The sequence below is a fragment of the Haplochromis burtoni genome, unplaced genomic scaffold, assembly GCF_018398535.1.
Source record: "Haplochromis burtoni strain Fernald_Lab_line unplaced genomic scaffold, NCSU_Asbu1 Contig_567, whole genome shotgun sequence".
Taxonomy (NCBI): domain Eukaryota; kingdom Metazoa; phylum Chordata; class Actinopteri; order Cichliformes; family Cichlidae; genus Haplochromis; species Haplochromis burtoni.
This window is the reverse complement of record NW_024582928.1, coordinates 52981-66764: the sequence shown is the minus strand read 5'-3', so window position 1 is coordinate 66764 and position 13784 is coordinate 52981. Positions and strand designations below refer to the sequence as shown.

General features: G+C 36.5%; 1 long non-coding RNA gene across 4 annotated transcripts; it reads right to left on the bottom strand.

Annotated features, from left to right (window-relative positions):
* Positions 1-858: 858 nt before the first annotated feature.
* On the bottom strand, positions 859-12416 carry LOC102290896. 4 transcript variants are annotated; one of them, XR_006053036.1, is made up of 5 exons: positions 6113-9260; positions 4660-4852; positions 3717-3795; positions 2589-2697; positions 859-2486 (listed from the first exon to the last, which is right to left on the bottom strand). It is a non-coding gene; the product is annotated as an uncharacterized LOC102290896 (long non-coding RNA). The 4 variants fall into 4 exon arrangements; XR_006053035.1 differs by lacking the exons at positions 2589-2697; positions 3717-3795; positions 4660-4852; positions 6113-9260 and adding exons at positions 10519-10596; positions 11045-11205; positions 12251-12416; XR_317398.2 differs by lacking the exons at positions 859-2486; positions 2589-2697; positions 3717-3795; positions 4660-4852; positions 6113-9260 and adding exons at positions 9410-10324; positions 10519-10596; positions 11045-11205; positions 12251-12407.
* Positions 12417-13784: the final 1368 nt, after the last annotated feature.

Genomic DNA, 13784 nt, shown 5'->3' with positions numbered 1-13784 from the left:
TAAATATTAGCTGTAGCTACATCAGTTCTTATAAGTGCATTCAGGTGTTGAATAAAAAAGATGACATGATTACATAACCCAGACCATGGGGTTAATTGTCACATTTCTCTCTTTGTGTTTGAGACCATACCGTGCAATTAGTAACTGCGTTGCAGAAAAAATAGCTCTACTATTTCATAAAGACATGTAAAAACTTTGCATTGCATTTTGAATCCACTACCTTAAAAGAGCTCAAAGCTACAGCCAAAAATGTCAGGAATGTTACAACTATCCCTGGTCTCCCCTACTTCAAGGGTAGTTTTCCATCTAAAAATCTCTGTTTTCTGCATTATCCGCGTGCTTATTACCCACCAGTCTACTGTTATGTACAGCCCTGTCGGCCTCTGTTTTGTTGTTGTTGTTGTTGTTTTTTTGTTTTGTTTTTTATTTTTACTGACTTACAATAAGAAAGGCTCATTTCTGCTGTTCAATACTGAAGAAATTTAAACTTTTTAAAATCATGTGAAATTGCAAAATGCTTAGCTGTGTTTCTAATTAAGATTCTGTAACTTTGATGCACTTCACTTCAGCAGCATCAGGTAATGTTCATATGTTTATTCATGGTTTTTTCCGCATTTGTTCTATTGCAGAATATTTTTAATGGTGATTATCTGCTATAAAAAGCCAGACCAGGAAAATCTTCTTCGTGTTTTTTTGTGTTTTATGCTCAGTTAATTTGACAAAAAGGCATCTGCTGTGATGCTTACACCTCTGATAGTCTCACAAGTGTCAGCTTTCTTTTCATAGATATAACAATATGGATATGTACTGATAAATGATCAGAATTATAATATTTCTGAAAGGCTGAGGGAAAATTTCCCCGATTCAAATTGAATTGAACCTTGTGAATTGGAATTGAGCTGATTCTAGAAATCAGGGACAATACCCAGCCCTAGTTTTAAATCCTTTATTGCCAGTTTACAGACCATGAATGGAGTTCAGAGAAAACAAAAACAAAACAAAACTACAGAGAAAAAGAAACCACAGTTTAGCTGAAACCTAACAAAAATAACTTATTCCAGTATGCCAACACCAGAAAAACACAAAACAAAAAATCAGTCATTTAAAAACTATTTCTGTTGACTGGTTAAATAGTGAAAAGAAAAAAAACATGAGTCATAGCATTAACAAGGAGATACTCAGAAAGTGATTGTCATAACCTAAGCTAACATCAAAATGCTCAGCAAACCATAACTCAAACATACATCCTGACAAAAGCAACTTGAAAACCAAGGTGTGTGTGGTCAGCAATGGATGGTACAGAGGCCTCAGTCCTACAATTGAGAGAGCACTAACGAAAGAACAAAATGATCCACCTCCCCTGAGACAGAACATTACCTGATCATACCAAAGCAGTTTTTTTTTTATTTTCTTGCAGATGTCTGACCAGGAAATATGCTGGTTCAGTATTATAACTCCTAAGAATTTGATGTGATTAAATTGATTCACATTCAATTGCAATGTGGATCTGAGAAGTTGATGAATATCAGATATCTTCTGGTTGAATTTGGGGAAAATATTTCTTCTTTATGTTTTTGAACTTATCTAAAATCTTTTTGCGTAAACTCTTTGCTTTTTTTGTGTCACTTTCTTTATTTTCTTTTACTATAGTTAAATCCCTTTTTACATCATCTCTTTCCTTTATCAAATATATTAAATCTTCATCCCACCACCAGGGTTTAGGATCCCTAATGGATATTCTTTGGGGTACTTTTATTTTTTCTACATCAACAATAACAAGATTATGATCACTACAGCCTGTGACAACTGACCATGGTGAGTCATAAAGCTTTGGAATATTTGTGTAGATGTGATCAATACAGTTTTCTAACCTGGTGGGACAGTTTACAACCTGTTTTAAACCACACCTTTTAGAAAAATACTCAATGTTGTTTCTATCTTTTTCTAAGTACCAATTCATGTTAAAGTCACCCAGCAGGAAAATGTGTCTTTCTGTTCGGTCTTTCTCTGATATCTTGATACCTTCAAGATATTTATAATCAAATTTTTCTGATATGTAACAACATCCTATGAAAACTGGTTTGGTATGTGGCAGGTTAATGACAGCCCAGATCAGATCTATATTAGGCAGATTTGAGACAAACAGTTTCTTAATGTGTTTGCTAATGTGATCTTGAACATAGAGAGCTACACCACCCCGATCCCTTTTTCCTTTGTTTTTCTTTTTTCCATCCTTTCTGTACAACTTGTAATTATCTATTTTTAGTTCAGAGTTTCTAACAGTTATGCCTAAATGAGTTTCAGTGACAGCTAGCACGTGTATTTTATAATGTTCTAAAAAGATGTGAATGTCAGGAATCTTGTGTCTAAGGCTGCATATGTTCAGATGAGCCATGCGCAAGTTTTCAGTTGTGGGATCCAAATCAGCCATGTTCCTCTCCTGTTGTCAGGCCTGATTATCTGTGTTGTCCTGGTCAACGCTCAGTCTGCAAGACAAACACAGCACAGTTATTATAACAATGAACTGAAACAAGTTTACAGCTGTGGGACTTAAATTGGCCATGGCTTAAACAGACAGATAGAAGCACCGCTGAGGTCTTGGTTTGTCCTCCTAAGCAGATGATTCGGAGCTTTCCTCTTCCTCAACTGTTGATGGGCCTGATTGCTTGTGTTGTCCACTCCTGATCAATGATCAGTCTGCAACACACGCACAGCACAGTTATTACAACAAAGCACTGAAACATTGTTAGATGAATTCACGTAATCTAAATCATGATAAATCATCACCTAAGATCCGGAGAACCCAGGTGATCAAATATATATTAACTAATTGTCATCAGAAGTTTATATACACTCATTATGGGCATGAATGTCATGGTAATTTGGGGATTTTACTGACTTCTTTCATCTGTTTGATTCCAGGGTGGAATGATTGTACAGCATGGATCTTTAATGACTTGGAAAAACAATAATTGGGTGCAATGGGTACAAGTTTGAATTTATTTTGGATGTAGATCTGGGAGTAGAGCTCCCTGAACACCAAAGTTATTATAGTTAACTAAAACGAAAATATAATCGAAAACGTGATGTAAAAAAGATTATTGTTAGTAAAAGTTAGTCTGGTAAAAAAATAAAAATCCAATAAAATCATATCATATCATATCATATCATATCATATCATATCATATCATATCATATCATATCATATCATATCATATCATATTGCTGAGTAATTGATCAACTTGTTTATTAACACTGTGGATGTCTACAACAGTAAGTCAACTGCTTTTAAAAGGTTTATGGTTTTTATTGTAATACATTTACTGATTTTCCTAAAGCTGGCCTCTGACAGATGACCTCCACACAATAATAAAAGATACAAAAAAATTATTGAAAAGACTAAAACTAACACTGAGACATTTTCAAACCATCCCTCATCTCATCAGGAGCATGCCATTATGTCCGCTAAAGGTGTTCTTTTGATTTGTCCCTCATGTTTAAGTTTGTTTTGAGTCAAACTAGTAAATGGTAAATGGCCTGTATTTGTATAGCACTTTACTAGTCCGTAAGGACCCCAAAGCGCTTTACACATTCAGTCATCTACCCATTCACACACACATTCACACACTGGTGATGACAAGCTACATTGTAGTCACAGCTACCCTGGGGCGCACTGAGAGTGGTTCATTTTATAATCTGACTGACAGTAAACTCACCTGAAGGTAGTGTCGATGTTCAGAGACTCTAACTTGAAGCTTGTCTTTTAGCTCTGGAGCTTCTATCGGTTCAGTTTACCTGGAGGTTAGAAATATTCTGGTTATTTGGAGTCACATGCGGTGTATAGATGTAAATATGTACTATGCTGTTTTGTCACAGAGGAGAGTCATTGAGAAGCAATGAAGCTGTGATGTTATCTCTGAAAAAGTGTTTTGAGTTGTTGGTGATTCTTGTAGAGATAGAAATAACCCCACTTATTTAGGCTTAAATAAAATATAGAATCATAGACTGATATTATTTATATTTATATATTATATATAATATATCTTCTGATGGTTTATTGTACATGTAAATGTCATTTAACAAGAGCTGAGCTGGAGTGGAAGAAAGATAAGCTTGTGGTCTCTTTTGATGCTACTAAAGACTCTTTTGTTAGCCCATAACAGTGCAATGAATGGAGAAGTAAGAATTTATTTCTGACACAGTCCTTGTCATAGAAGAAATTTAAAGTGCAATTTAACATGTGTATTTTTAATGGATGTCTTTTACAGTTTACTTTTCTATTGTTACTTCAAAAACCAAGCAGCTAGAATCAATCACATGACAATGAGTCAACTAAATGTTCAAGCGAGCTATTGCAGCGCAGGAATAATAGCAGTGGCTACATTCCTCTGAATGGAAAGCAGCCATTTGGCTTAGTTGTTCTTGCAACCCTCCCTTTGATCTCTTCATTCATCAGTACTTTCTTTTTATTTATTTGCACCTTGCATAAAGTCAGTTACCTGTAAGGATTAATAAAGTTTTTGCAATCTGATACACGTATCAGCTCGTGCAGACGTAGAAAGACTTGTGGAAATGTGTCAAAGGGTTAAGGACATAGCTTCAGTCAACATTAGGCCAAACAGTAACCATTACATTGTGGACATGAGAATCTTTACTTACTCAGTGATGTTTGTTCTACAGGCTCTGAACTGCAGATGTGCAGGCTCCTGCTGTGTTGCTTTCTCAGACTCGTCACAGTCCCCAAAGTCGGAGATCACAGTTGAGATAGGCAGAGAGTGCTCCTGTGACTCTGAGCTGGCTGGCTGGCTGGCTGGCTGGCTGGATGGATGGATGGATGGATGTGTTTACCAGGCTGAAAAGCATGGAGGGTTTGGATTAAAAAGTCCATTTGTGAGAACAGAAGTTTGACACCAAAGGTAATCAATGCCAGAAAGACCACAGACATACAATCAAAGTATCAAACTCTGAACTATACAAAGTTATTATTTATCAAGAACAGTGCAGTCAACAAAAAGACTAATGTGGTACTAGGAATAATAAAATAACGCTGTGCGAGTGATAAAAAGAATAATAGTGATACAGGGAGTAATGTAAGCTGAGAGTAGACATGAGCCTCAGTGAATCATGTGACTTTCAATCTACTGTTTTACATTAAAAAATAATTTAAAAAAATCTGTTTTAAAATAAATTGCTTCTTCAGTTTTTCTTTAAAATGATGACAATTAGAGAAAAATCCAAAGAGGTTGTGTGTCTGACATTTGAACTTTAGAAGACACAAGAAGCTTTAAGAATTTTATCCTGAAATGGTGCCAAAGAGATCGGTTGTCCTCGCGCTGTGTTATTTCTGAATCTGCTACAGGGCATCTTTATATATTCTATCAACTGACTGCAAGGTGATGACACCACTGCTGATATGATGGCAAAATGCAGTTTATCAAGTTTACATATAACAAACTGATGTGCAAACACCTCCCAAAAAGGAAAGGTATGTCTGACGTTCAAACTTTAGAAAACACGAGAGACTTCGAGAACATGCCGCCCTAGTATGACACAGCAATCTGCCTTACTCAACACTTTGTTATGTACAGCAATTTGCACCATGCACAAATTTGCCTACAGTATTACACTGAGTAACTGAGCATATTGCTGTGTCATGCTAGGGCAGCATGTTCTCGAAGCTTCTCTTGTTTTCTAAAGCTTGAACACCAGACGTACCTTTTCCTTTCCATGGCACAGATTTGTGCAATGACACAAAACTAAATTCTAAATGTATCCAAATAACCTTTTCTTCTTCACGCATCCAGTCATTGACAAGCTAGATAAAAAAAAAACTAAACTACATTTGATTAGAAGGATTTAAAGGCCCAACAGCCCCAAAAGCTGTTCATTACAACATGTAAGGTACCAAGATTTACAAAAGGTATACTGATGCCTTTGATACCTTTGATACTCTGTTCATGATGAAGCTTTCAGGCAACAACATGATTCTGATTTCAGGACTTTTACTTCTATAAATGTTCTCACACTGAATTATTACAATCCAACACTTCTTCACAGTAGAAAAATCAGTAATTCTACTTATAAAACAAATGTTTTGATAGTTTTGACTCACCAGTCGAATGAACTTCACCTAAAAATGGCACAAAGGAGATGGGACGTCCTGTCTTGGGTGCGTCTGTATTGTATCTGACTCAACTACACGGCATCTTTATGTAGTTTGTCAGGTTTACATATGACATAGTTTGACGTACAAACGCCTCCCAAATTGAAAAGTGTGTCTGACGTTTGAGCTTTAGAAGACACAAGAAGCTTCGAGAACATGGCACCAAGAATCAGAGTATTTCCAAGTCCAAAATCAATACATCTACACAGAAATAAAACAAATATTTTGCCATTTCATGAGTCTTCACCTGTTGAACAAAATTTACCTAAAAATGGTGTGAAGGAGATAGGATGTCCTGGCTCAGGTAAGTCTGTGTTGTATCTGACTCAGTCATGTCAGTGTTGTTAAAATGGCAGAAAACAATACAGAAAGACATACTGGGGAGAGTGGGGTGAGTTGTGTCAGTTTTTAACTTAAAGTGACTTTAATGGGAGGCCATGACAGTAATGCTCCCAACTAAAATATATAAATATATATCAGGATGTCGTGCATCCCTGGGAACAATCACTTTGGATTTGAAATATAGTTTTTAAGAAATATTGCTTTCTGAAAAAAGTGGTCTTGTGGCACAACTTGCCCCCAGTGTGTAAGTTGTGCCTTTGGAGAGAATACACTGGGTTAATTGTGCCACTGATTATTAAAGCAAAACAGTATATTTTTAAATCAGAAACTAATGCTATATAAAAGCTAGACAAATTTAACACCAAACTACTCATCCACGTTTTTTTTAAAGTTATTTTACAACGTCAAACGTCAAAGACCAATTTTATACAAGCCAGTTCTGCCACATGAGCACATTAAAAGTCCCTTTTCTTAAACAAGGCCTAGCACCGCATGAACTTGTTGATTTTCCCCACTGCTCCCTTCTGGCTGTACCACCAAGTTTTGTGGTGTGGGTAGTTATTTCTTTATGTGCATCTTCTCTTGGGATGACGCTGTCATCATTTTCTTTGAGAGTGAAGATGGGCTTTTCATTCACAGGCCTATTACTACATCACCTTAAAAACTTCGCACCAGTGTCAGCACCATCAACCTTCTCAACCAATCCAACGTAGCTGTAGGATTTGGTTTTGCCTGCAAACTTCACAAAGATAATCACAGTTACTTTCAGATTTACATATGTCAAGCTATACGCTCTAATTGAGTACTCAACTTTGCTTCTGTATGAACTATCAGCATTTTTATAACTGATAATTAGCATTTCCTGGGGAAATAATTATTAATGTTCTGTATTACTTTTTCTTAATAAACGCACACTTAACCCAACCTGCTTTTGCACCTGATATCCCTGCTAGCTGGATCAAAATGTCATTTCGTTGTGCATATTCAAATACCATGAACTAAAAACCAAATATTCCTAATACTTCTCTGTTTTAAAATTCTGAGCCATTGTTGGATGCGTGGATGATGTTAAGTTCTAGAAGAATACAACTCGTGTAATCATTGGACAAGTTTTAAATCCTTTATTGCCAGTTTACAGACCATGAATGGAGTTCAGAGAAAACAAAAAACAAAACAAAACTACAGAGAAAAAGAAACCACAGTTTAGCTGAAACCTGACAAAAATAACTTTTACAAACCCAAGTATGCCAACACCAGAAAAACAGAAAATAAAAATTCACTCATTTACAAACTATTTGTGTTGATGGGTTAAATAGTGAAAAAGCAAAACAAAACACAAAAACATGAGTCATAGCATGAACAAGGAGACACTCACAGAATGATTGTCATAACCTAAGCTAACATCAAAATGCTCAGCAAACCATAACTCAAACATAAATCCTAGCAAAAGCAACTTGAAAACCAAGGTGTGTGTGGTCAGCAATGGATGGTACATCGGCGTCAGTCCTATTATTGAGAGAGCACTAATGAAAGAACAAAATGACCCACCTCCCCTGAGACATTTACAGAACATTACCTGATCATACCAAAGCAATTTTTATTTTCTTGCGGATGTCTGACCAGGAAATATGCTCGTTCTGTATTACAACTTCTAAAAATTGGATGTGAAAAAATTGATTCACATTCAAGTGCAGCGTTGATCTGAGGAGTTGATGAATATCAATTACCCCCTGGATAAATTTGGCCACCTTGTTTTGTTTTATCCAGTGACTCAGGGCTTGTGATTCATTTCTCCACATATTCTTTAACTCCTCATGGGTATAAGCTCAATGATGTATTATGAAGTAACTGCCTTCCATAACAACTGAAGATATGATTAAAAAGGTGTTTCAGGTCATTTGTACAGTATAAACAGAGAACAGGAAGTAAGCCAGGCAACTTCCTTGTGGAAGCCCACAGTCTTTTCTCCAGTGAGAAGGGCAGCTGTTGTAGTACACTTTCTGTCTTCTGTCAGAGAGAAAGCTTTTCATCATAGTAACAGCCTCTTGTGAGAAGTTATTCGATTTTAAATTGTCAATCAGCATTTCAGGACTGATTGTGTCAAGGAAGGAATTTAATCCTTCTTTGAATTCAGCTCCTTCTGCACCATTGTTAGATTCTGTAGGCAAGTCTTGTGTCATTTCGTGAAGAGTTTTTTTATGCTGAGCAAACAGTTTATTGTTAGTAAAGTGCTCCGTCATCTGCTCCACCAGAATTTTCTCCAGGATCTGACTTAAAACAGGAAGGACATGTTTTGGCCTGAAATCAGCGTTTCCGCTCTGTGAAGCTAGTAATATTTTGGAATTCTTCCACTGAGATGGAAACTCATTACAGGCAATGCAACGGTTCATAATGTGGCGTATGGGAGCAGAGATGTACCGAGCAGTAACTTTTAGCAGTCTAGCATCTATTTCATCTGTACCAGGAGTCACAGACTGTGTGAGTGACTGTAACAAAAGCGTAACTTTGTTATCGTCTATTGGCACAAATTTAAGCTCATCTATTTCATCTGTACCAGGAGTCAAAGACCCCGGGAGTGACTTTAACAAATCTTCAATTTTGCTGTTGTTAGCTGTCACAAAATTGAGTCCAGATCCCTGAAACAATGGCAAAGGCAGGCGTTCACTACTAAAACGTGGAGATTCATCAGTATAATACTGATAAAACACATCAAACATGTTTGTTGGAACCTCAGGGACCTCCTCAGATTCAGGAGAAAAACGTTCCTTCTTTATATCTTTGAAATTCTTTAAAATCTTCTTATGCATACTCTTTGCTTTACTTGTGGAGCCCTCTTCATCTCTCTTTTGTATTAACTGTATTAAGTCGTCATTCCACCACCACGGTTTAGGATGATCCTCGGTTGTAATCTTCTTTAATGGAGCATGCTTGTCTGCTATTGCCATAAAGATTTCAATAAACCTGGATAAAGCCTTCTCAGGTTTTTCTTCTTTCATTACCTCACTCCATAATGTTCTCTCAATTTCCTGAATGAAACTGTTTTCATCAAACTCAGAGTATGACCTCTGAATGCTTATTCTTTGGGGTACTTTTTTTTCTCTTACATCAACAAAAACAAGATTATGATCACTACAGCCTGTGACAATTAACTGTGGAATGTCACAACGCTCTGGAATATTTGTGTAGATGTGATCAATACAGTTTTCTTCTCTGGTACGAGAGTTTACAATCTGTTTTAGACCACATCTCTCAGAAAACAACTTAATTTGGAGCATGTCCTCTGAGAACCAATTCATGTTAAAGTCACCCAGCAAGAATACGTCTTTTTCTGTTCGGTCTCTGTCTGATATCTCCATACCTTCAAGATACTTAAAATTGGATGTTTTTGATATATAACAACATCCTATTAAAACTGGTTTGGTATGTGGCAGGTAAATGTCAGCCCAGATAATTTCTATATTAGACAGATTTGAGAAAACGTGTCTCTTAACTGGAATGTGATCTTGAACATAGAGAGCGACACCACCTCGATAGCCTTCTCCATTATTAGGTTTTCTATCGCATCTGTACAACTTGTAATTGTCTATTTTTAGTTCAGAGTTTCTAACAGTTACGCCTAAATGAGTTTCAGTGAGAGCTAGCACGTGTATTTTACAACGTGTTAAAAAGCGGTGAATGTCAGGAATCTTATTTTTAAGGCTGCATATGTTCAGATGAGCTATACGCAAGTTTTCAGTTGTGGGTTCTAAATGAGCCATGGTGACGTTCCTCTGCTGTTGTTAGGCCTGATTATCTGTGTTGTCCTGGTCAATGCTCAGTCTGCAACACAAACACAGTACAGTTATTACAACAATGCACTGAAACATTGTTAGATGAGTGCTGAGCTAAATCATCATGTAAGATATGGAGAACCCAGGTGATCAAACATATGTTAACTCGTTGTCAGCCTAGTTAAAGTTTGTTTTCAGTCAAACTAGTGGCTTATTTTATAATCTGACTGACAGTAAACTAACCTGAAGGTAGTGTTGATGTTCAGAGACTCTAACTTGATGCTTGCCTTTTAGCTGTGGAGCTCTGTGGGTTCGGTTCACCTGGAGGGTAGAAACATTTTGGTTATTTGGAGTTACATGTGGTGTATACATGAATACATGTCTTTTTGTTAGATTGTTTTTTTACAGCTTACTTTTCAATTGTAATATCAGGAAATGAGCAGCTAGAATCAATGACATGACAATGAGTCATCTAAATGTTCAAGCGAGCCATTGAAAGCGCATGAACAATAGTAATGGCTTTGGCTTAGTTGTTCTTGCACCCCTCCCTCTGATCTATTCATTCATCAGTACTTTCTTTTTATTTACTTGTACCTTGCATAAGGTTTCCTGTAAGGTTCAATAACATTTTTGGAGTCATTTGCATTTATTAGCTCATGCAGACGGAGAAAGACTTGTGGAAATGTGTCATTGGGTTAATGATGTAGCTTCAGTATACATTAGGCCAAATTGTGACCATTAAGTCGTGGACGTGAGAACCTTTACTTACTTTGTGATGTTTCCTCTACAGGTTCTGAATTGCAGATGCGCAGGTCTCTGCTGTGTTGCTTTCTCAGTCTCGTCACAGTTCTCAAAGTCAAAGAGCGCGGTTGGGATAGTGACAGAGTGCTCCTGTGACTCTGAACTGGATGGATGGATGTGTTTCCCAAGCTGAAATGTATTGAGGATTTGGATTTAAAAATCCATTTGTGAAAACAGAAGAGTGACACCAAAAGTAAACAATGCCAGAAAGATCACAGACATATAATCAAAGTATCTATCTATCTCTGAAAGGTGCAAAAGTATTATTTATTAAAAACAGTGCAGTCAACAATAACACTAATGTGGTGTAAGAGTAATAACACTGTAAGAGTAACATAAACTGAGAGTAGAAATGAGCATCAGTGAATTATGTGACTGTTTTACATGTAAATACTACAAAAAATATTTTATTCTAAAAAATAATTTTTTTTAGAATAAATGGCTTCTTCAGTTTCTCATTATAATCCAAAAATGGTGTCTGTCAGACATTTGAACTTTTGAAGACATGAAAAGCTTCAGCAATTTTACCCTAAAATGGTGCCAAAGATATTGGACACCCTCGCTGTGTGTTATTTCTGAATCTGCGATGGTCCATCTTTATATATTCTATCACCTGACAGCAAGCTGATGACACCAATGCTGTTAAGATGGCAGGATGCAGTTTATCAGGTTTACGTACAACACAGCCATGTACAAACACCTCCCAAAAGGAAACTTATGTCTGATGTTCAAGCTTTAGAAAACATGAGAAGCTTCGACAACATGGCCCATTAGTATGACACAGCATTACTCAGTGTTACACACATTGCACAGATTTATAGCACAAAACTAAATTCTGAATTTATCCAAATAGCTTTTTCTTCTTCACTCATCCAACCATCGACCAAGCTACAAAAAAAACTAAGCTACAAGGATTTAAAGGCCTGACAGCCCCAAAAGCTGTTCATTTCAACATGGAGGGTAGCAAGATTTACAAATGGTATACTGACGCCTTTGATACCTTTGATAATCTGCTCATGATGAAGCTCTTAGTCAGGCAACAACATGATTCTGATTTCAGGACTTTTACTTCTATAAATATTCTCACACTGAGTTATTACAATCCAATACTTTTTCAAAATCCAAAATCAGTAATTCTACTTTTAAAACAGATGTTTTGATAGGTCTGACTCACCAGTTGAATGAACTTCACCTAAAAATGGCACAAAGGAGATCGGGCGTCCTGGTTCAGGTGCGACTGTGTTGTATCTGACTCAACTACAGGGCATCTTTATATATCAGCTGATGACGCCAATGCTGTCATGATGGCAGAATGCAGTTTATCAGGTTTACATACAACACACTGATGTGCAAAACAGCTTCGAAATGAAAAAGTGTGTCTGATGTTCAACACTAAGAGTGAATTTCAACCATTAAAATATTTTCTTTACTGAGATTTACAGAAAACCAATATGTATTCAGACATTAAGGCTAAAACAGAAAAGTGAAAGTATGCAAACTTGTCTTTTTGTTGACGTTTGGTTGTGAGATGAATGTGATCAGACAGCCACACAACGGGTAGATTGACCACTATTACTGGCTGCCATTTCTACGTATCTCCATGTAAATGGTGTTTCTGTTCCAGTGTGTTGCATGCTGACCCCATCAGTTATTGTTCACACAGACTTGGATGGCACTGTGCAGCAATTTGGGTGAGGACTCCTGTCACATGTTATGTCACAGCAGGTAGAACTAAAAGACTAAATATAGACCCATACTTTGACTCTGTGTGCACTTTAAGACAATCTACCCTGTGCTCTGTCCCCTGAAGCACATTTGTGGATACTGAAGTACCTTCAGCTCCATTTATGGCAGTACACCACAGTGGTAATTTATACTCCAGATAGTGCTTCAAATAAGAAAACAATCAGTACAAACATACCATCTTCCCAATGATGAGAACCAGTAAAGTAGACACAGAAAGTAAGGAAATTTGTATTTGTATGCTTATTCCGTTGTTGTAACAATGCTTCTTGGCAATAAATCTTATAACATTGGAAGGCCTGTTTATTTCCCCTTAAATATTCCAGCATTTGCTAGAAAAATACATTTGTGGGTTGAGCAGCAGAGTTGAGTATGTGGGTTGGGCCCATGATGGGTTTGTTTTTGTTTGTTTTTTAAATAAAGTTTAGTCCTTTCTCTTTTATCTATTAAATTGGGTCCTCCTGTTGTTTGTTTGAATAAAAAGGTATAGAAAAGAGTTTATTACAGTCATTTTGTAAATTTGTATGGGGCTGTCAAAATGTCAGAATTTCACGCAATGATTATTAAGACCAAAAGAAGTAAAAAACAAAAATAAAACACAGTATAGTAATGTTACTAACACTAAAGTCGTGTTTGTTTTAAGTGATGTTTGTTTTTCTGTTTTGGCAAATGACAAAAGTAGTTATGGTAAAGATGTACACTCTGAAAAGAGTCATATTTAAACATCAACTTACAAAATTCAGTACACTCTCATTACACCTGTCTTAAACTTCATACATCTGCAAAAGCACAAAGGTGTGCTTATATATGCAAAAGCTCAGATGAAATACTTTAAACATGCATATATTTTCACACAGGAACAGTTTTTGTGCTTTTCTGACTTTAATAATTTGCACATTTTTCAAAAGCACCCAGTGGGCCTGACCGGATCCTCTGGCTTTGGCCCATGACTACATGTTCTATAC